General features: G+C 46.5%; 1 protein-coding gene across 9 annotated transcripts in view; it reads right to left on the bottom strand.

The window, feature by feature from the left end:
* Nucleotides 1-26242, bottom strand: part of tenm3 (teneurin transmembrane protein 3) — a 2019778-nt gene that overhangs the window by 1139822 nt on the left and 853714 nt on the right. The window lies entirely within an intron of this gene.

The raw sequence follows: 26242 nt of genomic DNA, 5'->3' as shown, positions 1-26242 counted from the left end.
GGATGCAGAATTGTGGACAAATTCGGCAAAAACTTATGGTAGTAATTCACCAATCCGAGGAATGACCTCAGTTGCAACACATTTTCAGGTGCTGGAGCCTTAACTACTGCTTCAATTTTGTCAGGGGACTTATGCAACCCCTCTTCATCAATCACGTGGCCACAATACGATATCTGTTTCTTAAAAAACTCGCGCTTGGGGCGATTGGCTCGTAGCCCATGTTCACGTAGTCTAGTGAGCACCTGCTCTAGTTTGGCAATGTGTTCACTGTCATCTTCACCTGTCACTAGGATGTCGTCCAAGTAACACTGAGTCCCCGGAATCCCTTGCAGGACTTGTTCCATCGCTCTTTGCCATATCGCCGGAGCTGATGCTACTCCGAATACCAGTCGATTATACTGGTAAAGACCTTTGTGAGTGTTTATCGTGAGATACTTCCTAGAGGATTCTTCAACCTCCATCTGCAAATATGCTTGTGCTAGGTCAATTGTTGTAAAACGCTTCCCTCCAGATAGTGAGGCGAAGATATCTTCTATCCTTGGAAGAGGATATTGTACTGTGTGAAGGACTGGGTTCACCGTCACCTTGAAGTCCCCACAGATGCGAACCTTCCTTGGCTCCTCAGACTTATTGTTTAACGTTTTCTTCATGACAGGAACGATGGGTGTCGCCCACTCGTTCCAGTCTACCTTAGATAACACGCCTGCATTCTCCAGATTCTCCAGCTCTGCCTCGACGGCTGGGAGAATTACATATGGTACCGCTCTTGCTTTGAAAAACTTGGGAATTGCATTCTCCTCTATTTTTATCGAGGCGGTTACGCCTTTAAGAGTGCCCAGTTCTTGTTGAAATACCTCTTTGGCGTCAGCTAAGATTGTTGACAATCGTCCAGGAGTGACATCGTCATCCTTTTTACCAGCCACCGTCAGTGCCTGAATGGAGTGGCAGTCTAAACTTATCTTTCTGATCCATTCACGTCCCAATAACGGTGGTCCACCATCTTGCAGAATGTAGAGATACAATTTCCGTATTTTCTTGCCGTTGTATTCGACAGGCACCCTTATTTTTCCTCTGGGGTATACTTTTTGCCCCGTATACGTCCTCAAGACAATGGATGTCTCTCTCAAGGGTATGTGTGAGAATAGCTGCTCGTAGTCTCGTCGATTCATGACGGTTAGAGCTGATCCTGTATCCAATTCCATTTTGACTTGGGACCCTGCTATTGTGAGGGTGACCCAAATGGTTCGGTGATCCTCTTTTGCGATTACGTTGTGAAGTTTGAGACAGCTTAGTCTCTTGTTCCCGGGTTCACTATCGCTCATCTGGTCTTCGGAACTACTGTCCGTCATCTTTTGTACTTTCCTGTACGGTTCCTTAGTAGCCTTTTTGTTGTCGTTGGTCTTCTTCCCAGACCTGCAAACTCGTGCAATGTGTCCCATCTTTCCGCATTGCCTGTATATTTTGTCCTTGGAGCAGCAGTCCTTCTGGTCATGGTTTGTTCTGCCGCAGCGATAACATTTTGCAAATCCCCGTGTCATTTCGTGGGTGCCGTATTCCTGTGGCTTTTGTTGTATTTCCGCAGCTCCCCTTGCTGCTGCTTCGTACGATACTGCCACGCTGAAAGCCTTATCTAGCGTCAGCTCTTTCTCTGAGAGTAACCTCTTCTGGGTTCCTTCACTCAGGAGTCCACAGACAAATTTGTCCCGTAAGGTATCTGCCAGTCCTGCTCCGAACTGGCAGTGCTTTGATAGCTTGCAAAGTTCCGTAAGGTAATCAGCATTGCTCTCATTTTTATGCTGATTTCTCCTGTGGAATTAAAATCTTTCTGCTATCAGCAGCGGTGTAGGATTTAGGTGTTCCTGTAGGATAGCAACCATTTCGTTAAAACTCTTTGCCTTCGGTTTGGCTGGAGTAATCAGGTCCCGCAATAGGCCGTACGTTCTTGCGCCCATTAAATTTAGCAATACCGTTGCCTTTTTCTCATCGGCTATTTCGTTTGCCTCGCAATATACCTCGACTCTTTCCACATACGTGGTCCAGTCTTCTATTGCATTATCGAAGGCAGTGATATCGCCAGTCTTTGGCATCTTGAAAATCTAAGATGGCGCCTCCCGCGCTTTGCCTTCGTCCCCGATGGATCAAAATGGCACCTCCTGCGCTTTTCCTTCTTCCCCGCCGAGTTAAGATGGCGCCTCCCGCGCTTTCCGCCGCTGCCGCTGGCGATTATATTTATTTTACTATCCTGTAATGGCGACGCCCTATGGTCTTCGCGCCTCCCCGATCGCTGCTGCCAACGCCGCTCTCCGCGGTTTTTTTATTTTTCTATCGCGCTTCAATATTTGCTCCGTTAATTGAAGAACCGTTCCCGTCGTGGAGCGGACCCTCTGGGACACTTCCATCCCTCTTCTTAGGTCCGAACGCTGCCCGGCTTCGAAGCACCGGCCGCGCCCTGTGTCCTCCACCCTCTCTCTCTCTCTTTGCTTCCCGACTCGCTGCCCGGCCCCGTTGCAGAGCCACCTGATCGAGCTCTAGCCCGCCGCAGCCCAGGAAGGATCAGTGCACTACCTGCCACCAGCCCGATTAGCTGGGAAACCACAGACTGGAGAACCAAGCCTGGCTCTCGACAGTCTCTCCTGCACTTTTCAATTCGATGATTTGGAGGGCGGTTGCCCACGGTCGACGCCCGTTTCTCGAGTTTCTTTGGATTTTTTTTTTTTCTTTCTTCTGGCTTCGACCTTCAATAACGTCGTCTGAGGTGCTGCCGAGTTGCAGGTAAGTTCGTTTCTTACTCGTCGCCAGTATTATGTCAGTGTATAATTGAGACACGGACTGCAGGAGTTGATTATAACAAGTCTTTACTGAATGGAGACAACCTGGAAACTGAAACTACAGAAGCCTGCTGGGGCCTTTTATACAGGGGTGGTCACTGCCGGTACTGCAGTCTGAGACCAGTTATTCCCTTAAAGGTACATACACAACAGACACGAGTGTCCTCAACTCCATCCCGCAGCATGCTACCTGCCACCACCTCAGCATAACCCCAGCCCGGCATGAGGTTGAAAAGGCTATCCGACAACTGAAGAACAACAAGGCCTCAGGAGCAGATGGAATCCCTGCCGAGGCACTAAAGCATGGCGGAGAAACACTACTGGTGCGAATTCATGAACCCATTTCTCTTATCTGGAAGGAGGAGAGCACGCCAGGGGATCTCAGAGACGCCGTAATTGTGACCATCTTCAAGAAAGGTGACAAGTCCGATTGCGGTAATTATAGAAGAGTTTCCCTGCTGTCTGACACAGGGAAAGTCATCGCAAGAATCTTTCTCAATCGCCTTCTCCCAGTGGTTGAAGAGCTCCTCCCAGAGTCGCAATGCAGATTCCACCCACTAAGGGGCACAATGCACATGATCTTCACCGCGCGTCAATTGCAAGAGAAATGCAGGGAACAGCAACAACCGCTGTACATGGCCTTCTTGGACCTCACAAAGGCCTTCGATACTGTCAACCGTGAGGGATTATGGAGTGTCCTCTTCAAATTTGGCTGCCCTCAAAAGTTTGTCACCATCCTCCGCCTGCTTCACGACGACATGCAAGCCGTGATCCTGACCAACGGATCCACCACAGACCCAATTCACATATGGACTGGGGTCAAGCAAAGCTGTTTCATCGCACCAACACTCTTCTCGATCTTCCTTGCTGCAATGCTCCATCTCACCCTCAGTAAGCTCCCTGCTGGAGTGGAGCTAATTTACAGAACAAACGGGAAACTGTTCAACCTCCGTCGCCTCCAATCCAAATCCAAGGTCGTTCCATCCTCTGTCGTCGAATTACAGTATGCAGATGACGCTTGCGTCTGCACACACTCGGAGGTCGAACTCCAAACCATCAACACTTTCACCGAAGCATATGAGAGCATGGGCCTTACACTCAACACCCGTAAGACAAAGGTCCTCTACTAACCTGCCCCCGCCACACAGTACTGACCCCCCCACCGATTATCAAAATCCACAACAAGGCCTTGGGCAACGTGGACCACTTTCCATGCCTTGGGAGCCTACTGTCAACAACGGCAGACGTCGATGACGAAGTCCAACACCGCCTTCAGTGTGCCAGTGCAGCCTTTGGTCGCCTGAGGAAGAGAGTGTTTGAAGACCAGGACCTCAAACCCGGCACCAAGCTCATGGTCTACAGAGCAGTAGTGATACCCGCCCTCCTGTATGCCTCAGAGACATGGACCATTTACGGCAGGCATCTCAAAGCACTAGAGAGGTACAACCAACGCTGCCTCCGCAAGATCCTGCAAATCCATTGGCAGGATAGGCGCACCAATGTCAGTGTTCTCGCTCAGGCCAACATCCCCAGCATCGAAGCTTTGACCACGCTCGATCAGCTCCGATGGACGGGTCACATCGTCCACATGCACGATACGAGACTCCCAAAACAAGTGCTCTACTCGGAGCTCCGACACGGCAAGATAGCCCCAGGTGGGCAGAGGAAACGCTTCAAGGACACCCTCAAAGCCTCCTTGAAAAAGTGCAACATCCCCACAGACTCCTGGGAATCCCTGGCCCAAGACCGCACAAAGTGGAGGAGAAGCATCCGGGAAGGCGCCGAACACCTCGAGTCTCTTCGCCGGGAGCAAGCGGAAGCCAAGCACAAGCAGCGCAAGGAGCGCACGTCAACCCAAGCACCACACCCACCCACCCCTTCAACCACCGTCTGCCCCCCCTGTGACAGAGACTGTAGGTCCCGCATTGGACTCATCAGTCACCTGCAAACTCATTTTTAATGTGGAAGCAAGTCATCCTCGGTTCCGAGGGACTGCCTAAGAAGAAAAAGACTTCATTAGCTGGAAATCCCTTTGGCAGGTGCTGAGGTTGTGACAGGCACTATATAAATGTAAGATCTTTCTATTCTTTCTTTCTCTGTCGTCCGGCAGGCTGAAAATGGAACATATTTAGGGATAAAGTACAGGCTTACAATTAAGTCATTTTAACTAACAAGTACTTTGCCTCTCCAGTTGAACTTAAACACCCTCTCATGTGTCGAACCACCCTTAACTAATGAAACCTTCATGTGCACTGTATAGACCTGCTTTGCTGTATGAACTTCTCCAGCAGTCGTGGCTCAGCTGTCAGTCCTGTTTAGTTATAAACAGCTGAAAGGGGCATTTACTTAAGCTGAAACATGTAACAGATTTTAAATGCTTAATGTAGGTGCCATATTCCGTACATTCTGTGCAAGGATCAAAAGGATGTTTTTCAACACTTTGGATAAAGGAAAGAACTCCTAAGTGCTTGTGTTGAGAAACACTGTCTGGAGAATAGTATCATCTGAAATATATAATTACCCTGCTACACATCCTTTAAAACCAGTTGCCCAATAAGACTTCCTCTGGTGAGTGACATGGCCAGGTGCAAACCAACCTGCCCTGCAGGTATGTCCCACTCCAATCTGCTCTAACTTCAGGGAAAGACACTTAACTCCAACCGTGACACCAGGAGTGTCTTCTCCACATGAGTTAATGATTTTAGAATTTATCAGTTTTCTGTTATTTTTTTGAACACGTAGAACTTTTTTTTTGTTTAAAACTTAAAAATGGCCCAAAACCTTACAACTCAAAGTTTTCCTTGCCTGATATGTTTTTCAACAAGACCGCTAGAAATCTGTGTCAACATCAGTGTGTCTGAAAATCTGATAATTCAGGATTATCAGGAAAGGAATGGTGCTGGCTCTGACTAATTTTGCTAAGTTCTTTGGAAAGGAAAAAGCTGTGCCAGAGGACTGATGGGTGGCAAATGTGACGGCCCAGTTCAAAAAAAAGACAGAGTTAAGATGGGAAACTATAAGCCAGTTATTATTATTTCAGTTATGGGTAAACTACCAGACTGTATTATACAGTGTGAAATAATGAAGTAAAAAGACTTGCATTTATGTAGCACCTTTCATAACCTCAGGACATCCTAAAGCGCCAGTGAACTACTTTAGAAGCGTTGTCACCTTTGGAATGTAGGAAACGCGGCAGCCAATTTACACACAGCAAGCTCCCACAAACAGCAATGAAATAAACAACCAGATCATCCGTTTTTTAAGTGTTGGTTGAGGGATAAATATTGGCCAGGACATCGGGAGAACTCTCCTGCTCTTCTTCAAATAGTGCCGTGGGATCTTTTACGTCCACTTGAGAGGGCACATTGGGCCTTGGTTTATGGAGATGCATGAGTTAATGAGGACCAGTCAGCACAGATTTCTAAAAGGCAAGTCCTACTTGACCAACCTTAAGAAATAACAGAGAAGATAGATATAGGGAATGCAGTGGGTATGGTTTATGTGGATTTTCAAAAGCACATGATAAGGTACTACTTAAGACACTGATGACAAAGATAATGACACATGGAATTAAGGGGATTGCGGCCACATGGGTACAGAGATGATTGGAGGATTGCAGAAAGTGTAGGGTAGAAATACAGGAAGTGTGTTGGAACCACTCTTATTTACTCTACACGTGAATAATCTGGAATTAGGGAGTGAGGGAACAGTATCAAAATTTGCTGAATACAAAATTGGAAGGGTATTGCAAATAATGATGAGCATTGTGAAATCTCTCTTCTCTTAGGCAGTCCCTCGGAACCGAGGATGACTTGCTTCCGCATTAAAAATGAATTTGCAGGTGACTGATGAGTCCAATGCGGGACCTACAGGTCTGGATTTTGTCAATGGGGGGCTTTTGGAGGCGGGACTCCCACTTGACGGGTTTTAGTCCCGTCTCCATCGACTTGTGGCCAACCCACGCTATTTTCCCTTGATTGACCTTGTTAAGCCCGCCCAGCGGGCTAAACAGGTGACGTTTAGCGAGTGCCGTTTCATCTGTCAAGAGCTTTTGACAGATGAAATGTCATCGTTTGACAGCTCTGTGAGGCTGTCAAACACTGACAATCTGTCTTCTAAGTTGTGTCTTTACTCAAGACTCAATTAGAAAGCCTTCCTGGCCAGAAAGCAGAAGGCTGCAGCTTTTGACAGTTCAGCAGCCATTCTGCTTTCTGTGCCGGTGAGCTGAGGGACTCCTGAGACCTGAAGGGAGGAAGCCTGGAGGAAGAAGTAAAGGTAAGTAAAACTTATTAAAACACTTTACACACACCTCACACACTTACCTCTCCACACTTGCACTCATCAATCACCTGCACACCGGACATCTCGGCCCCTCCGTCCCCTGCAGACCGATGGCCTGCCTCACCGAACCTGGTGAGGTTCGGAGCCGTCGGGAAGCCCACACTTCAGGGCTCAAAATAGGGATTAGCCAAAAAATTGCATGTTAACTACCTGTTAACAGGCAGTTAATTGACATTAATCCCCTTCCCGCCTCGAGGAGGCGAGACCCGGTGCGGATCGGCTACCCGCCTCCTGGCAAGATGGCATGGAGGCGGGTTGGGGGCGGGTTGGGCACCCGCCCCCAAATTCTGCCATTTTCCTGGCAGTCCCGCCTCCAAACCTGCCTCCCCAGGGTTGGCAAAATCCAGCCCACAGCCTCTGTCACAGGTGGGGCAGATGGTGGTTGAAGGGGCGGGTGGGTGAGGTGCTTGGGTTGACGTGCGCTCCTTCCGTTGTTTGCGCTTGGCTTCCGTTTGTTCCCGGCGAAGAGATTTGAGGTGTTCGGCGCCTTCCCGGATGCTTCTCTTCCACTTTGTGCGGTCTTGGGCCAGGGATTCCCAGGTGTCGGTGGGGATGTTACACTTTTTCAAGGAGGCTTTGAGGGTGTCCTTGAAGCATTTCCTCTGCCCACCTGGGACTCTCTTGCCGTGCCGGAGCTCCGAGTAGAGCGCTTGTTTTGGGAGTCTCGTATCGGGCATGCGGACAATGTGACCTGTCCATCGGAGCCGATTGAGCGTGGTCAAAGCTTCGATGCTGGGGATGTTGGCCTGAGCAAGAACACTGACGTTGGTGTGCCTATCCTGCCAATGGATTTGCAGGATCTTGCGGAGGCAGCGTTGGTGGTACCTCTCCATTGCTTTGAGGTGCCGGCTGTACATTGTGAAATATTCAAGGAGGACAATCAATAGACTAGCAGAATTAACACATAGGAGGCAGATGCAGTTCAATATAGAAAAAGGTGAAGTAATATATTTGCATGTAAGATTAAGGAAATTCACCTTAAATGGTAAGATGGTAAGATTTTAAATGGAGCAGAGGAGCCTTAGTGTGCAGATACAGGTCATTAAGGGCGGCAGTACAAGTAGATAAGGCCAGAGAAAAGGCAAACAATATCCTTGGTTTTATATCTAGAGGCATAGAATACAAAAGCAAGAAGGCAATGTTGAACTTGTGCAAGACCTGCGTTAGGCCTCAGTCCGAATTTTGGGCGCCCTATTGTAGGGAAGATCTAGAAGCAATGAAAAAGGTGTAACATTGATTTATTGCAATGTTGCAAGAGATGAGGGGTTATAGTTCTGAAGAGAGAACAGAGAATTTAGTACTATTTTCATGAGAGCTGAGAAGGTTGAGCGGTGACCCAATAGAGGTGTTCAAGACAGAGTGGCACAGTGGAAGTGTGCTGGGCCCAGGACACAGAGGTTAATGAATCTAAACCATTCTCTGCTTGTAGCAAGATCAACTTTCACCTCAGGCATGATGGGCTGAATGGCCTCCTTCTGTGCTGTATATTATATGATACTATGATTCCATATCTACGAAGAGTTATCAAAAGGTAAATAGTGATGGATTGGTTCCACTGGTTGGCAAAACAGTAATGAGGGAGCACAAATTCAAACTGATTTCAACACATTGAAAATTAAATTTAAAGAGGAGGTTAGAAAAAAAATATTTTTCACAGGGGGCGGTTCAGTGGTGGAGCAAGTCACTGTTGACATATATTACAATTTTAAAGGGAATTAGATAGTTCTTGAAAAAGAGGAATATTAAAGATATGGGGAGTGAGCAGGAGAGAGGGATTCGACTAGATGGCTCATGTGGAGAACAATACTGGCACAGACTTGTTGGGACAAATCGCCTGTTTCTGTGCTGTAGGATGCTAGCTACATTTGTATTTATGCACATAACTCAAAATAATGAGAATCAAAATATAGATTTCTCTTAAATGTGTGATACAAAATGTATGTGAGGGGCGGAAAATGTATGTTAATGTTAAATGCTTGGTTATGGAGCTGATGAAATCAAAGTACATCAAGCATCCTCCTGGTCAGGACACTTTAATGCACATCAACGTCTCGCTATCTTAGCTTCCCTTCTGGTGTAGTATCTAATGAAGTGTTGGTGGAGTGCTGTGAAAATATATTGATTTATTAAACAATTATCCACTCCCTGCCCCAGAATGTTTAAGCAATGACCGATTATTGACATAATTCACAACTACTTTCATATCAATTACATATAATACAAGTTTAGGATGTACGTCACATCTGAAGGTGTCAAGGCTTGAAAGTATTGCACATGCAAAATGAATGTCACCTTCGCACCTCATCATATTTATAAAACGGATTTTTTTTCCCACACTGAATAATCTTATGAAAACGTATTAGAAGGAAGAAGAGAAAAGATGTTTGTCATTTCCTGCTCATTTCTGCTGTTTTAAATAATGTGGCTTCTCCAGAAATGGGAGGAGCTGGGGACTTCTGAGCCGCTGCCAATCTAAACAACAGCAATTAGCCATTAATGGACTTCTTTATCGCAGTTTTCCACAGGGAATGGTTGAGCAGTGGTCTTAAGGAGGCAGTCAGGTTAGACACAGGCCTCAGTTGTTGAATATCACGGCCATTTCCCAGACCTTGAACTGCCCATGATGAACAGTCAGTTTACTAATATTGGCATGGAAATGGTTGTTTGATTGCAGACATTATGATGTAAACAAATACAAATTGTTAGATAAAAGTTCACGATGTCACTCAGGGGATGTTTGTTTCAGGAGGGAAATAATGAATAGATAATTCTATGCACTAACAATTGAGACACATTTACCTCGTGTGCATTAACCACCAGAAATCATGAATAAGTCAGTAAGTAATTTGCAGATTAAGCTGTATTTCCCTTATCACTGTATGCTATTCTATTCATAGTTCTTTTGCATCCGTTAATAGCTAATAAGAGGGTCAAGAGATCAAGAGTTGCTCATTTGCTCAACTGCTCATGATCTTGCTTCCCCCAAAAGGCTGTGGATGCTGGGTCAATTGAAATTTTTAAGACTGAGAGCGATACATTTTTGTTAGGTAAGGGTATCGGGGGATATGGATCAAAGGTGGGTGAATGGAGTTGAGACATATCTGATTGAATGGCAGAACAGGCTCGAGGGGCTGAATGGCCTACTTGTGTTCTGATTACTGGGACTGTGCAATTTGTGTTCGGCATTCTTCTGAACGTTAGGATGTCAGACATATTAATGGCCCAGAAATTCGGGTCTCCACGGGTGAGTATAAGAACATAAGAACATAAGAAATAGGAGCAGGAGTAGGCCAATCGGCCCCTCGAGCCTGCTCCACCATTCAATAAGATCATGGCTGATCTGATCCTAACCTCAAATCTTCTATCACTCTGCATCCACCCGAACCCATGTGATCTCCCAGGAGAGGCGAAAAACCAGATAAAGACCCAATGGCCAATTTGGGAGAAAAAAATCTGGGAAATTCCTCTCCGACCCATCTAGGCGATCGAAATTCTTCCAGGAGATCACTCTGTCCCTATATTTTCTACAGTATTTACCTTCTGTAAAGGCGATCTCCACCCCAGCCAGGAACAGGAATAAAACCATCTCCTGAAATCTAACACAGAATTAGAACACAGTAGGAGCAGAACAAGGCTACACGGCCCCTGGGCCCACTCCACTACCCACAGGGCCATGACCATTCCGAACCTAGACTCATGTCCAATTTCCTGCCCGCTCCCCGTAACCCTTAATTCCCTTTACTTCTAGGAAACTATCTATTTCTGTTTTAAATATATTTAATGATGTAGCTTCCACAGCTTTCTGGGGCAGCAAATTCCACAAACCTACCACCCTCTGAGTGAAGAAGTTTCTCCTCATCTCAGTTTTGAATGAGCAGCCCCTTATTTTAAGATTATGCCCCCTAGTTCTAGTTTCACCCATCATTGGGAACATCCTCACCGCATCCACCCGATCAAGCCCCTTCACAATCTTATATGTTTCAATAAGATCGCCTCTCATTCTTCTGAACTCCAATGAGTAGAGTCCCAATCTACTCAACCTCTCCTCATATGACCACCCCCTCATCCCCGGGATTAACCGAGTGAACCTTCTTTGTACTGACTCGAGAGCAAGTATGTCTTTTCTTAAGTATGGACACCAAAACTGTATGCAGTATTCCAGGTGCGGTCTCACCAATACCTTGTACAACTGCAGCAATACCTCCCTGTTTTTATATTCCATCCCCCTAGCAATAAAAGCCAACATTCCATTGGCCTTCTTAATCACTTGCTGCACCTGCATACTAACTTTTTGAGTTTTGTGCACCAGGACCCCCAGATCCCTTTGTACTACAGTACTTTCCAGTTTCTTGCCATTAAGATAATAACTTGCTCTATGATTTTTCCTGCCAAAGTGCATAACCTCACACTTTCCAGTATTGCATTCCATCTGTATGCACGGGGTACTCACCCATAGGCCCGATGGAATTGCCGGTTTCCTGCATGCACTGCGCATGCGCGGGAAACCGGCACTTCCGTTCCTCTGTGCAAAGGGATTTGGGGGTCCTATTACATGAAACACAGAAGGTTAGTATGCAGGTACAGCAGGTGATCAGGAAGGCCAATGGAATCTTGGCTTTTATTGCAAGGGGGATGGAGTATAAAAGCAGGGAAGTCTTGCTTCAGTTATACAGGGTACTGGTGAGGCCACACCTGGAATATTGCGTACAGTTTTAGTTTCCATATTTAAGAAAAGATATACTTGCTCTCGAGGCAGTTCAGAGAAGGTTCACTTGGTTGATTCCAGAGATGAGGGGGCTGACTTATGAGGAAAGGTTGAGTAGGTTGGGCCTCTACTCATTGGAATTCAGAAGAATGAGAGGCGATCTTATCGAAACATATAAAATTGTGAGGGGGCTTGATCGGGTGGATGCGGGGAGGATGTTTCCACTGATGGGTGAGACTAGAACTAGGGGGCATAATCTTAGAATAAGGGGCTGCCATTTCAAAACAAAGATGAGAAACTTCTTCACTCAGAGGGTAGTAAATCTATGGAATTTGCTACCTCAGAGAGCTGTGGAAGCTGCGACACTAAATAAATTTAAAACGGAGAGAGACAGTTTCCTAGCTGATAAGGGAAGTAGGGGTTACGGGGAGCGGGCGGGGAAGTGGACGTGAGTCTAGGTTCGGATCAGCCATGATCCTATTGAATGGCGGAGCAGGCCCGAGGGGCCATATGGCCTACTCCTGCTCCTACTTCTTATATTATGTTCTTATGTTCTCTGAACGAAGAGGTTCAGAGGTCGAACGCCTGCGCGGGGGAGGCTGCGCGTGCACATCAAACTTAGTTTTTTTTTACAGGCTTCTCCGGGAACGTAAGCCTGCAGAATTTAGAAATATAAAAAGCAGGCGTAAGGCCTGCTTTTTACAAGGTAAGTGGTGAATTAATTAAAATTAAAACATTTTTTCCACAGGTTTATTATTTTTAAATACTTTAAAGCAAGGTAAGTTTATTTTTAGCCCCGTTAGAATATAAAATTATTTTTTTCAAAAATTTATATTGTTTAAAATAGTTATTTCATGTAATTTATAGTTTATTTATAAAATGTGATTAAAAAAAAAAATTATTTGAAGGTTTAGTGCTATTTTGGGGCCGTAGTATTTATAAGTCTTGACAGCACTTCCTGTCAAACTTATGAATGGAGCATTCCCTGCTCCGATTGGCTGCCCATGGCCCACGTGATCCCAGGGGACGCATCGAACTAACTGCGCCCCTGGGATACGCAAGCACTGCGCGCCGGCAGCTGGACCAGGCCCCGGATTGGAATTCCACGGGGGCCCACAGCTCAACGGCCGGCGCGCAAGGTAAGTGCAGGTCGGGGGCTTACACCCGCGGGAAGCCCCCGACCCGAATTTCTGGGCCATTAATTTTTTCAAAAATTTAAATTATTGTTTAAAATAGTTATTTAATGTAATTTATAGTTATTTTAAAAATGTGATTTAAAAAAAAATTATTTGAAGTTTTAGTTATGTTTTGGGGCTTATAGTATTTATAGTTTTGACAGCTCTTCCTGTCAAATTTATGAATGGGCATTAATAAGAACATAAGAAATAGGAGCAGGAGTAGGCCAATCGGCCCCTCGAGCCTGCTCCACCATTCAATAAGATCATGGCTGATCTGATCCTAACCTCAAATCTTCTATCACTCTGCATCCACCCGAACCCATGTGATCTCCCGGGAGAGGCGAAAAACCAGATAAAGACCCAATGGCCAATTTGGGAGAAAAAAATCTGGGAAATTCCTCTCCGACCCATCTAGGCGATCGAAATTCTTCCAGGAGATCACTCTGTCCCTATATTTTCTACAGTACTTACCTTCTGTAAAGGCGATCTCCACCCCAGCCAGGAACAGGAATAAAACCATCTCCTGAAATCTAACAGAATTAGAACACAGTAGGAGCAGAACAAGGCTACACGGCCCCTGGGCCCACTCCACTACCCACAGGGCCATGACCATTCCGAACCCAGACTCATGTCCAATTTCCTGCCCGCTCCCCGTAACCCTTAATTCCCTTTACTTCTAGGAAACTATCTATTTCTGTTTTAAATTTATTTAATGATGTAGCTTCCATTGCTTTCTGGGGCAGCAAATTCCACAAACCTACCACCCTCTGAGTGAAGAAGTTTCTCCTCATCTCAGTTTTGAATGAGCAGCCCCTTATTTTAAGATTATGCCCCCTAGTTCTAGTTTCACCCATCATTGGGAACATCCTCACCGCATCCACCCGATCAAGCCCCTTCACAATCTTATATGTTTCAATAATATCGCCTCTCATTCTTCTGAACTCCAATGAGTAGAGTCCCAATCTACTCAACCTCTCCTCATATGACCACCCCCTCATCCCCGGGATTAACCGAGTGAACCTTCTTTGTACTGACTCGAGAGCAAGTATGTCTTTTCTTAAGTATGGACACCAAAACTGTATGCAGTATTCCAGGTGCGGCCTCACCAATACCTTGTACAACTGCAGCAATACCTCCCTGTTTTTATATTCCAACCCCCTAGCAATAAAAGCCAACATTCCATTGGCCTTCTTAATCACTTGCTGCACCTGCATACTAACTTTTTGAGTTTCGTGCACCAGGACCCCCAGATCCCTTTGTACTACAGTACTTTCCAGTTTCTTGCCATTAAGATAATAACTTGCTCTATGATTTTTCCTGCCAAAGTGCATAACCTCACACTTTCCAGTATTGTATTCCATCTGCCAAATCTCTGCCCACTTACTTAGCCTGTCTATGTCCCTTTGCAGGTTTTTTATGTCCTCCTCACTCACTACTTTCCGTCCCATCTTTGTATCATCTGCAAACTTTGATATGTTACACTCGGTCCCCTCCTCCAAATCGTTAATATAGATTGTAAAGAGTTGGGGACCCAGCACTGACCCCTGCGGAACACCACTAGTTACTGGTTGCCAATCTGAGAACGAACCATTTATCCCAACTCTCTGCTTTCTGTTAGAGAGCCAATCCTCCACCCACGCCAGAATATTACCCCCAATCCCGTGATTTTTTATCTTGAGCAATAATCTTTTGTGTGGCACCTTGTCAAATGCCTTTTGGAAGTCTAAATACACTACGTCCACTGGTTCCCCTTTATCCACCCTGTATGTTACTTCCTCAAAAAACTCAAGCAAATTTGTTAAACATGACTTCCCCTTCATGAAACCATGCTGAGTTTGCCCTATTAAATTATGTTTATCCAAATGTCCCGTTACTGTCTCCTTAATAATGGACTCTAGCATTTTACCAACCACAGATGTTAGGCTAACAGGTCTATAGTTTCCAGCCTTCTGCCTACTACCCTTTTTAAATAAGGGTGTTACATTAGCAGTTTTCCAATCTGCCGGGACCTTTGCTGAGTCCAGTGAGTTTTGGAAAATTATTACCAATGCATCCACAATCCCTACCGCTACTTCCCTCAAGACCCTGGGATGCAAGCCATCAGGTCCAGGGGATTTATCCGCCTTGAGTCCCATTATTTCACTTCCTTAGTGATTTTAATTGTATTTGGTTCCTCCCCCCCTAGAGCCCCCTGTTTGTCCAGTGTTGGGATATTCTTAGTGTCCTCTACTGTAAAGACTGATACAAAATAATTGTTCAGTGTTTTTGCCATCTCCATGTTTCCCACCATTAATTTCCCGGTCTCATCCTCTAAGGGACCAACATTTACTTTAGCCACCCTTTTTCTTTTTATATAACTATAGAAACTTTTACTGTCTGTTTTTATATTTTTTGCTAATTTACTTTCATAATCTATCTTCCCTTTCTTAATCAATCTTTTTGTTATTTTTTGCTGTCTTTTAAAGACTTCCCAATCTTCCATCCTCCCACTAGATTTGGCTACCTTATATGCCCTTGTTTTTAGTTGGATACTATCCTTAATTACTTTACTTAGCCACGGATGGCTATCTTTTCTTTTACACCCTTTTTTCCTCAGTGGAATATATTTTTTTTGGAAGTTGTAAAATAACTCCTTAAATGTACACCACTGGTCATGTACCGTCTTACCCTTTAATCTATTTTCCCAGTCCACTCTAATTAATTCCGCTCTCATACCTTCATAGTCTCCTTTATTCAAGCTCAGCACGCTTGTTTGAGATCCAACCTTCTCACCCTCTAATTGAATATGGAACTCAACCATGTTATGGTCACTCATTCCAAGGGGATCCTTTACTAGGACATTTTTAATTAATCCTGTCTCATTACACAGGACCAAATCTAAGGTTGCTTGCCCCCTGGTCGGTTCAGTTACATACTGCTCAAGAAACCCATCCCTAATACACTCAATGAACTCTTCCTCAAGGCTGCTCTGCCCAATTTGATTTGTCCAGTTAATATGATAATTAAAATCCCCCATAATTATAGCTGTTCCCTTATTACAAGCCTCAACTATTTCCTGATTAATACTCCGTCCAACAGAGTTGCAACTGTTCGGAGGCCAATAGACTACACCCACTAGTGTTTTTTTCCCCTTATTATTCCTTACCTCCACCCAAACTGTTTCACTATCCTGCTCCTTTGACCCAATATCATTTCTCTGTATTATAGTGATTCCTTCCTTTATTAACATAGCCACCCCACCTCCTCTCCCTTCCTGCCTGTCCTTCCTGATTGTTAAATAACCTGGTATGTTTAATTCCCAGTCATGGTCACCCTGCAGCCATGTTTCTGTAATGGCCACAAGATCATACCCATATGTCATTATTTGTGCCGTTAACTCATTCATTTTGTTACGAATGCTACGTGCATTCAGATAAAGGACTTTCAAATATGTTTTGTAACACTTAGTTCCTGTTTTTTCCCTTTTTAGTACTTTACTTTTTACTCCATACCTTCTGTCCCTTCCTGACACATTCTGTTTTTTAATTTTAATTCCCTGCTACCATTGGCTCTCCATGGCCCACGTGATCCCAGGGGACGCTTCGAACTAACTGCGCCCCTGGGATACACAAGCACTGCGCGCCGGCAATTGGAGCAGGCCCAGGATCGGAATCCCACGCGGGCCCACAGCACAACGGCTGGCGCGCTAGGTAAGTGCGGGTCGGAGGCTTGCACCCGCGGGAAGCCTCCGACCCGAATTTCTGGGCCAATGAATGGCATTGATTGTACAAAGGGTTATTCGCTTTGTTGGATATTATATTCTAGTAGAATGTTTGCGAGACTGCAGTTCATGTGATCTCTTTCAATCCATTTGGGTGTGACTGTATGTCCCAGACTCCTGCATCATAATCCATCCCCAATTCCAAAGTACTTCTGCAGACTGACATCATGAACAATACATATTTTGTAATTATATTTTTAGCCTCAGTTTCATCCTATTCGTTCGTGCATTAGGAGGAACGAGAAGCCTGGGGCAGTCTGGGTTGTGTTTATATCCGCAGCGACTGTCAAAAGTTGCTTGGTGCTAAGAGGTGGGTTCACACACAACAATCAGTTCTTGCCAACTTCTTCTTCGAAGTGGGATGGAGCCAGCGAAGGGCATAATGGACTCCGCCAAAAGCTTGAAAAAGTCAGCCACAGGGAGGCAATGAAGCTTGAATGACAATCAAAGCTGACAACCAATGTGAGACCTCTGAATGGAAGTCCTACACTCTACCACAAGCATAACTGGCTGGCTGCACAAACAAGCTAAAATTCCAACTGAAATTCAAATAGGTATTCACTCTTCCTGCCATTTTTAACCCTTAGTTTCTCAAGTAGCAAAGCTCCCCTTAAGGCAGTAAAAGTTATTAAACTACTCACCTGGTAATTGTCATTATCTATTGTAGCAACCCATGTTAATATAATATTGAATGGAGGCAATTTAACAACAACAACAACTTGCATTTATATAGCCTCTTTAATGTAGTAAAATGTCCCCAAGACGCTTCATGGGAGCGTCATCAGGCAAACATTGACAGTGAGCCAAAGCAGGAGATGTTAGGATAGGTGAGTAATAGCTTGGTCAATGAGGTAGGTTTTAAGGAGGGTCTTAAAGGAGGAAAAGAGAGGCAGAGTGGTGGAGGGGGAGGGAATTTCAGAGCTTCGGGCCGAGGCAGCTGCAGGTACAGCTACCAATGGCGAGGCGAAAGGAGTGGCGATGTCATAAGAGGCCAGAATTGGTGGAGCGCAGAGTTTTAGTCATCAGTCTGCGTAAAAAAACAACCAATCAGGTTCATCCTGTACAACCACTTCAGTGCAGAGCAGTTAACTGCACACCCGCCCCTTATGCTTTAACATGGACCTCACTCAATGTGCAGTATGGACTGCACAAGTGAGTAACTGAGAATAAGTGCACCACGTGCCATGAAAGCATTTATAATTCAGTTATTTCCATAGTGATACAGTCCAATACAATTTTACCATATTTGATACCAAGCATAGTAATTATTAAATTATAAATTATTTCAAAATCAAATTAACAGGCTCACAAGTAAAATAACGTAATTTAGAAACATCAACTTCAACAGAATTGGATAGAAGTTGACTGAAACCAGAATTCCTTTAAAGTACTTCATTGACTGTAAAGCGCTTTGAGACATCCGGTGGTCATGAAAGGCGCTATGTAAATGCAAGTCTTTCTTTCTTTTTAACTGTAAGAAGTCACACAACACCAGGTTATAGTCCAACAGCTTTATTTGAAATCACAAGCTTTCGGAGCGCTGCTCCTTCTTCAGGTGAAGTGGAGAAACGCATAAAGACACAGCTTATATAGTCAGAGAATCATGTCAGATGTTTACAGGTAACCTTTCCAACTGCCATTTATCACACCTCGGCAGAGAGATAATCACAGCAGTCAAAGGTGTGAATGGTGTCCAAACAGGTCAGTCAGGGAAACATTACATCAAAGAACAATGAGGTGGGGTCACAAGGGGTCAAATATTGCAGATGCTGGGGTCTGTATGAAAAACAAAAAAACAGACAAAAAACATTTTTTTTGGCTGGAAATCACAGCAGGTCCGGCCGCATCTGTGTAGAGAGAACAAGCCAATGTCGACTCGAGTCTGGATGACCCTGCATCAGGTGGGGTTACATGTAGCGTGACATGAACCCAAGATCTCGGTTTAGGCCGTCCTCATGGGTGCGGAACTTGGCTATCAGTTTCTGCTCGACGATTTTGCGTTGTCGTGTGTCTCGAAGGCCACCTTGGAGAATGCTTACCCGAAGATCGGAGGCTGAATGTCCTTGACTGCTGAAGTGTTCCCCGACTGGGAGGGAACACTCCTGCCTGGTGATTGTTGCGCGGTGTCCGTTCATCCGTTGTCGCAGTGTCTGCATGGTCTCGCCGATGTACCATGCTCCGGGGCATCCTTTCCTGCAACGTATGAGGTAGACAACGTTGGCCGAGTCACATGAGTATGTACCATGTACCTGGTGGGTGGTGTCCTCATGTGTGATGATAGTATCTGTGTTGATGATCTGGCATGTATTGCAGAGGTTGCTGTGGCAGGGTTGTGTGGTGTCGTGGTCGCTGTTCTCCTGAAGGCTGGGTAATTTGCTGCGAACGATGGTCTGTTTGAGGTTAGGCGGCTGTTTGAAAGCGAGTAGTGGAGGCGTGGGGATGGCCTTAGCGAGGTGTTCGTCGTCATCGATGACATGTTGAAGGCTGCGAAGAACATGGCGTAGTTTCTCCGCTCCAGGGAAGTACTGGACGACGAAGGGTACTCTGTTGGTTGTGTCCCGTGTTTGTCTTCTGAGGAGGTCTATGCGATTTTTCGCTGTGGCCCGTCGGAACTGTCGATCGATGAGTCGAGCGTCATATCCCATTCCTACAAGGGCGCCTTTCAGTGTCTGTAGGTGTCCATCGCGTTCCTCCTCGTCTGAGCAGATCCTGTGTATTCGCAGGGCTTGTCCATAGGGGATGGCTTCTTTAACGTGGTTAGGGTGGAAGCTGGAGAAGTGAAGCATCGTGAGGTTGTCCGTGGGCTTGCGGTAGGTTGTGTGCAGCAACCGAAGAAGAAAGAGTCAAATTGGACCCCTCCGGAGGGTCGCTGCCCTAAGCTTGACATGTATGCTCAAGCTGTCAGGAGATGCATCAACGCCAGATTCATCAGCCGCACTCACAAGACAGTCCAGAATGTCACCCGAGCACAACGCAACGCCATCCACGCTCTCAAGACCAACCGCAACATCGTCATCAAACCAGCAGACAAAGGAGGTGCCATCGTCATACAGAACAGAACGGACTATTGCAAAGAAGTATACCGACAACTGGACAACCAGGAACACTACAGACAGTTACCCGCAGATCCGACCAAAGAACACACCCGCCAACTCAACAGACTGATCAAAACCTTCGATCCAGACCTTCAAAGCATCCTACATGCTCTCATCCCACGTACTCCCCGCGTGGGAGACTTCTACTGCCTCCCAAAGATACACAAAGCCAACACACCTGGACGTCCTATCGCATCAGGCAACGGAACCCTGTGTGAGAACCTCTCTGGATATGTCGAGGGCATCCTGAAACCCATCGTACAGGGAACCCCCAGCTTCTGTCGCGACACTACAGACTTCTTACAGAAGCTCAGCACCCACGGACCAGTTGAACCAGGAACACTCCTCGCCACGATGGACGTCTCGGCACTCTACACCAGTATCCCCCACGATGACGGCATCGCTGCGACAGCCTCAGTACTCAACACCAACAACAGCCAATCTCCAGACGCCATCCTACAACTCATCCGCTTCATCCTTGACCACAATGTCTTCACCTTCGACAACCAGTTCTTTACCCAAACACACGGAACAGCCATGGGGACCAAATTCGCACCCCAATACGCAAACATCTTCATGCACAAGTTCGAGCAAGACTTCTTCGCTGCACAGGATCTCCAACCAACGCTATACACCAGATACATCGACGACATTTTCTTCCTATGGACCCACGGCGAAGAATCACTGAAAAGACTACACGATAACATCAACAAGTTCCATCCCACCATCAAACTCACCATGGACTACTCCTCAGAATCAGTCTCATTCCCGGACACACGAATCTCCATCAAAGACGGACACCTCAGCACTTCACTCTACCGCAAGCCCACGGACAACCTCACGATGCTTCAATTCTCCAGCTTCCACCCTAACCACGTTAAAGAAGCCATCCCCTATGGACAAGCCCTGCGAATACACAGGATCTGCTCAGACGAGGAGGAACGCGATGGACACCTACAGACACTGAAAGGCGCCCTTGTAGGAATGGGATATGACGCTCGACTCATCGATCGACAGTTCCGACGGGCCACAGCGAAAAATCGCATAGACCTCCTCAGAAGACAAACACGGGACACAACCAACAGAGTACCCTTCGTCGTCCAGTACTTCCCTGGAGCGGAGAAACTACGCCATGTTCTTCGCAGCCTTCAACATGTCATCGATGACGACGAACACCTCGCTAAGGCCATCCCCACGCCTCCACTACTCGCTTTCAAACAGCCGCCTAACCTCAAACAGACCATCGTTCGCAGCAAATTACCCAGCCTTCAGGAGAACAGCGACCACGACACCACACAACCCTGCCACAGCAACCTCTGCAATACATGCCAGATCATCAACACAGATACTATCATCACACATGAGGACACCACCCACCAGGTACATGGTACATACTCATGTGACTCGGCCAACGTTGTCTACCTCATACGTTGCAGGAAAGGATGCCCCGGAGCATGGTACATCGGCGAGACCATGCAGACACTGCGACAACGGATGAACGGACACCGCGCAACAATCACCAGGCAGGAGTGTTCCCTCCCAGTCGGGGAACACTTCAGCAGTCAAGGACATTCAGCCTCCGATCTTCGGGTAAGCATTCTCCAAGGTGGCCTTCGAGACACACGACAACGCAAAATCGTCGAGCAGAAACTGATAGCCAAGTTCCGCACCCATGAGGACGGCCTAAACCGAGATCTTGGGTTCATGTCACGCTACATGTAACCCCACCTGATGCAGGGTCATCCAGACTCGAGTCGACATTGGCTTGTTCTCTCTACACAGATGCGGCCGGACCTGCTGTGATTTCCAGCCAAAAAAAATGTTTTTTGTCTGTTTTTTTGTTTTTCATACAGACCCCAGCATCTGCAATATTTGACCCCTTGTGACCCCACCTCATTGTTCTTTGATGTAATGTTTCCCTGACTGACCTGTTTGGACACCATTCACACCTTTGACTGCTGTGATTATCTCTCTGCCGAGGTGTGATAAATGGCAGTTGGAAAGGTTACCTGTAAACATCTGACATGATTCTCTGACTATATAAGCTGTGTCTTTATGCGTTTCTCCACTTCACCTGAAGAAGGAGCAGCGCTCCGAAAGCTTGTGATTTCAAATAAAGCTGTTGGACTATAACCTGGTGTTGTGTGACTTCTTACATTTGTCCACCCCAGTCCAACTCCGGCATCTCCACACCATTTCTTTTTAACGAACAGTGACAAGAATATACTTTCAGGTTCTCTAATGGTCCAATTGATAGCTACAATGCCCATTGTCGCACTGAGTCCTACAGACCAGAAGGTTCAGGTTTGATTCCTGATCTGTGCTAAGTTAGCGAAAAGCAGTTTGGACGGTGGTCAGGGTGCGATAGTTAACCTCTGTGCCTCTGGGCTGGGAAATGGGGGCGGGGGGATCACCAGGATCACAATCCAGTGAGCATTGCTGGAAAGCGCACAAGTGCGGACAGAGTGGCGTGTGCTGTGACGCCTCCTCAATGGTGACACTCACTGAGCTCATATATGAATTATATATATATATATATCTATAAAATGGCTTTGGTGAGACCACACCTGGAGTTTTGTGTACAGTTTTGGTCTCCGTACCTAAGGAAGGACATACATGCCTTAGAGGGAGTGCAACAAAGGCTCACTAGATTGATTCCTGGGATGAGAGGGTTGTTCCGCAAGGAGAGATTGAGTGAATGGGCCAATAATCTCTGAAGTTTAGAAGAATTAGAAGTGATCTCATTGAAACATATAAGATTCTGAGAGGGCTTGACAGGGTAGATGCTGAGAGGCTGTTTCCCCTTGCTGGAGAGTCTAGAACTAGGGGGTATAGTCTCAGAATAAGGGGTCGGCCAGTTAGGACTGAGATGAGAAGAAATTTCTTCATTCAGACGGTTGTGAATCTTTGGAATTTTCTACCCCAGAAGGCCGTGGATGCTGAGTCGTTGAGTATATTCAAGGTTGAGAGCAATAGATTTTTGGACTCTAAGGGAATCAAGGAATATGGGGATCAGGTGGGAAAGTGGAGTTGAGGTCGAAGATCAGCCATGATTTTACTGAATGACGGAGCAGGCTCAAGGGGCCGCATGGCCTACTCCTATTTGTTGTGTTCTTATAAAGATTGGCCACTTTGGCCGAGTTTCTAGAATGTGGCCAGAAGCTGTGGAACCACATCACAACTTGAGCCAGTACATTCAGGGGAGGTAGAAAGAAAATTAGAGCAATTTAAAAAGAAAATGTTTTCTCTGACTCTCTCACTGTAATCAATTTACATCAAAGAATACCATGTAAATAAAAAACAGGAAGTTGGTGTATATTTGAACAAAAAAATTTGAACTCACTGTCCCACAAAATCCTATGGGATGGAAGCTCCAGAACTAGCCGCGCCTCTAGGCAAGCTGTTCCACTACAGCTACAAAACTGCATCTAACCGACAATGTGGAAAACTGTCCACAAAAACCAGGATAAGTCCAATCCATCCAATTACCTCCCTATCAGTCTACTCTCAATCATCAGCAAAGTGATGGAAGGTGTCGTTGACAGTGCTATCAAGCAGCATTTACTCACCAATAACTTGCTCACTGATGCTCAGTTTGGGTTCCGACAGGACCACTCGGCTCCAGACCTCATTGTAACCTTGATCCAAACATGGACAAAAGAGCTGAATTCCAGAGGTGAGGGGAGAGTGACTGCCCTTGACATCAAGGCAGCATTTGACCGAGTGTGGCATCAAGGAGCCCTAGTAAAATGGAAGTCAATCAGAATTGGGGGGGAAACTGGAGTCATACCTAGCACAAAGGAAGATGGTTGTGGTTTTTCAAGGACAATCATCTCAGCCCCTGGATATCGCTGCAGGAGTTCCTCAGGGCAGTGTCCTAGGCCCAACCATCTTCAACTGCTTCATCAATGACCTTCCCTCCATCATAAGGTCAGAAGTGGGGATGTTCGCTGATGATTGCACAGTGTTCAGTTCCATTCGCAACTCCTCAGATCTCAGATAATGAAGCAGTCCATGCCTGAATGCAACAAGACCTGGACAACATTCAGGCTTGGGCTGATAAGTGGCAAGTAACATTCGCACTACACAAGTGCCAGGCAATGACTATCTCCAACAAGCGAGAGTCTAACCACCGCCCCTTGACATTCAATATCCTGGGGTTCACCATTGACCAGAAACTTAACTGGACCAGCCACATAAATACAGTGGCAACAAGAACGGGTCAGAGGTTGGGCATTCTGCGGCGAGTGTCTCACCTCCTGACTCCCCAAAGCCTTTCCACCATCCCTAAAGCACAAGTCAGGAGTGTGATGGAATACTCTCCACTTGCCTGGATAAGTGCAACTCCAACAACACTCAAGAAGCTTGACACCATCCAGGGCAAAGCAGCCCGCTTGATTGGCACCCCATCCACCACCTTAAATATTCACTCCCTCCACCACCGGCGTACCGTGGCTGCAGTGTGTACCATCTACAAGATGCACTGCAGCAACTCGCCAAGGCTTCTTCGACAGCACCTCCCAAACTCGCGACCTCTACCACCTAGAATGACAAGGTCAGCAGGCACATAGGAACACCATCACCTGCAAGATCCCTTCCAAGTTACACACCATCCTGACTTGAAAATATATCGCCGTTCCTTCATCGTCGCTGGGTCAAAATCCTGGAATTCCCTCCCATATAGCACTGTTCTTCTTAGGCAGTCCCTTGGAACTGAGGATGACTTGCTTCCGCATTAAAAATGAGTTCTCAGGTGACTGATGAGTCCAATGCGGGACCTACAGTCTCTGTCACAGGTGTGGCAGACGGTGGTTGAAGGGCGGGTGGGTGGGGTGCTTGGGTTGACGTGCGCTCCTTGCGCTGCCTGCGCTTGGCTTCCGCTTGCTCCTCGCGAAGAGACTCGATGTGTTCGGCGCCTTTCCGGATGCTTCTCCTCCACTTTGTGCGGTCTTGGGCCAGGGATTCCCAGGAGTCTGTGGGGATGTTGCACTTTCTCAAGGAGGCTTTGAGGGTGTCCTTGAAGCGTTTCCTCTGCCCAACTGGGGCTCTCTTGCCATGTCAGAGCTCCGAGTAGAGCGCTTGTTTTGGGAGTCTCAAATCGGGCATGCGGACGATGTGACCCGTCCATCGGAGCTGATCGAGCGTGGTCAAAGCTTCGATGCTGGAGATTTTGGCCTGAGCGAGAACACTGATGTAGGAGCACCTATCCTGCCAATGGATTTGCAGGACCTTGCGGAGGCAGCGTTGGTGGTATCTCTCCAGTGCTTTGATGTGCCTGCTGTACATGGTCCATGTCTCTGAGGCATGACCTTCCCTCCATCATAAAGTCCGAAGCAGGGATGTTCGCTGATGATTGCACAGTGTTCAGTTCCATTCGCAACTCCTCAGATAATGAAGCAGTCCATGCCTGAATGCAACAAGACCTGGACAACCTTCAGGCTTGGGCTGAGAAGTGGCAAGCAACATTCGCGCCACACAAGTGCCATAAATGACTATCTCCAACAAGCGACAGTCTAACCGCCGCCCCTTGACATTCAATATCCTGGGGTTCACCATTGACCAGAAACTTAACTGGACCAGCCACATAAATACCGTGGCAACAAGAATGGGTCAGATGTTGGGCATTCTGCGGCGAGTGTCTCACCTCCTGACTCCCCAAAGCCTTTCCACCATCTACAAAGCACAAGTCAGGAGTGTGATGGAATACTCTCCACTTGCCTGGATGAGTGCAGCTCCAACAAACTCAAGAAGCTCGACACCATCCAGGACAAAGCAGCCCGCTTGATTGGCACCCCATCCAGCACCTTGAACATTCACTCCCTCCACTACTGGCACACTGTGGCTGCAGTGTGTACCATCTACAAGATGCACTGCAGCAACTCGCCAAGGCTTCTTGTACAGCACCTTCCAAACCCGCGACCTCTACCACCTAGAAGGACAAGGTCAACAGGCACATGGGAACACCATCACCTGCAAGTTCTCCTCCAAGTTACACACCATCTTGACTTGGAAATATATCGCCGTTCATTCATCGTTGCTGGATCAAAATACTGGAACTCCCTACCTAACAGCACTGTGGGAGTACCTTCACCACACGGATTGCAGCGGTTCAAGAAGGCGGCTCACCACCACCTTCTCAAGGGCAATTAGGGATGGGCAATTAATGATGGCCTTACCAGCAATGCCCACATCCCAGGAATGAATTAAAAAAAGCTGGTTTACTCTACCACTTTATAATAATGTGTTTCACCCTTCCCCCATGACAAATTAAATTTAATGACAGTGTTTAACGTTCTGACTGGCTACATGCTCATTCAATCTCAATTCAGAACATC

This window comes from Somniosus microcephalus, chromosome 1, assembly GCF_052327205.1.
Source record: "Somniosus microcephalus isolate GS21.2 chromosome 1, FLI_Smic_1.0, whole genome shotgun sequence".
Classification (NCBI taxonomy): Eukaryota; Metazoa; Chordata; class Chondrichthyes; order Squaliformes; family Somniosidae; genus Somniosus; species Somniosus microcephalus.
This window is presented reverse-complemented; position numbering and strand designations above follow the sequence as displayed.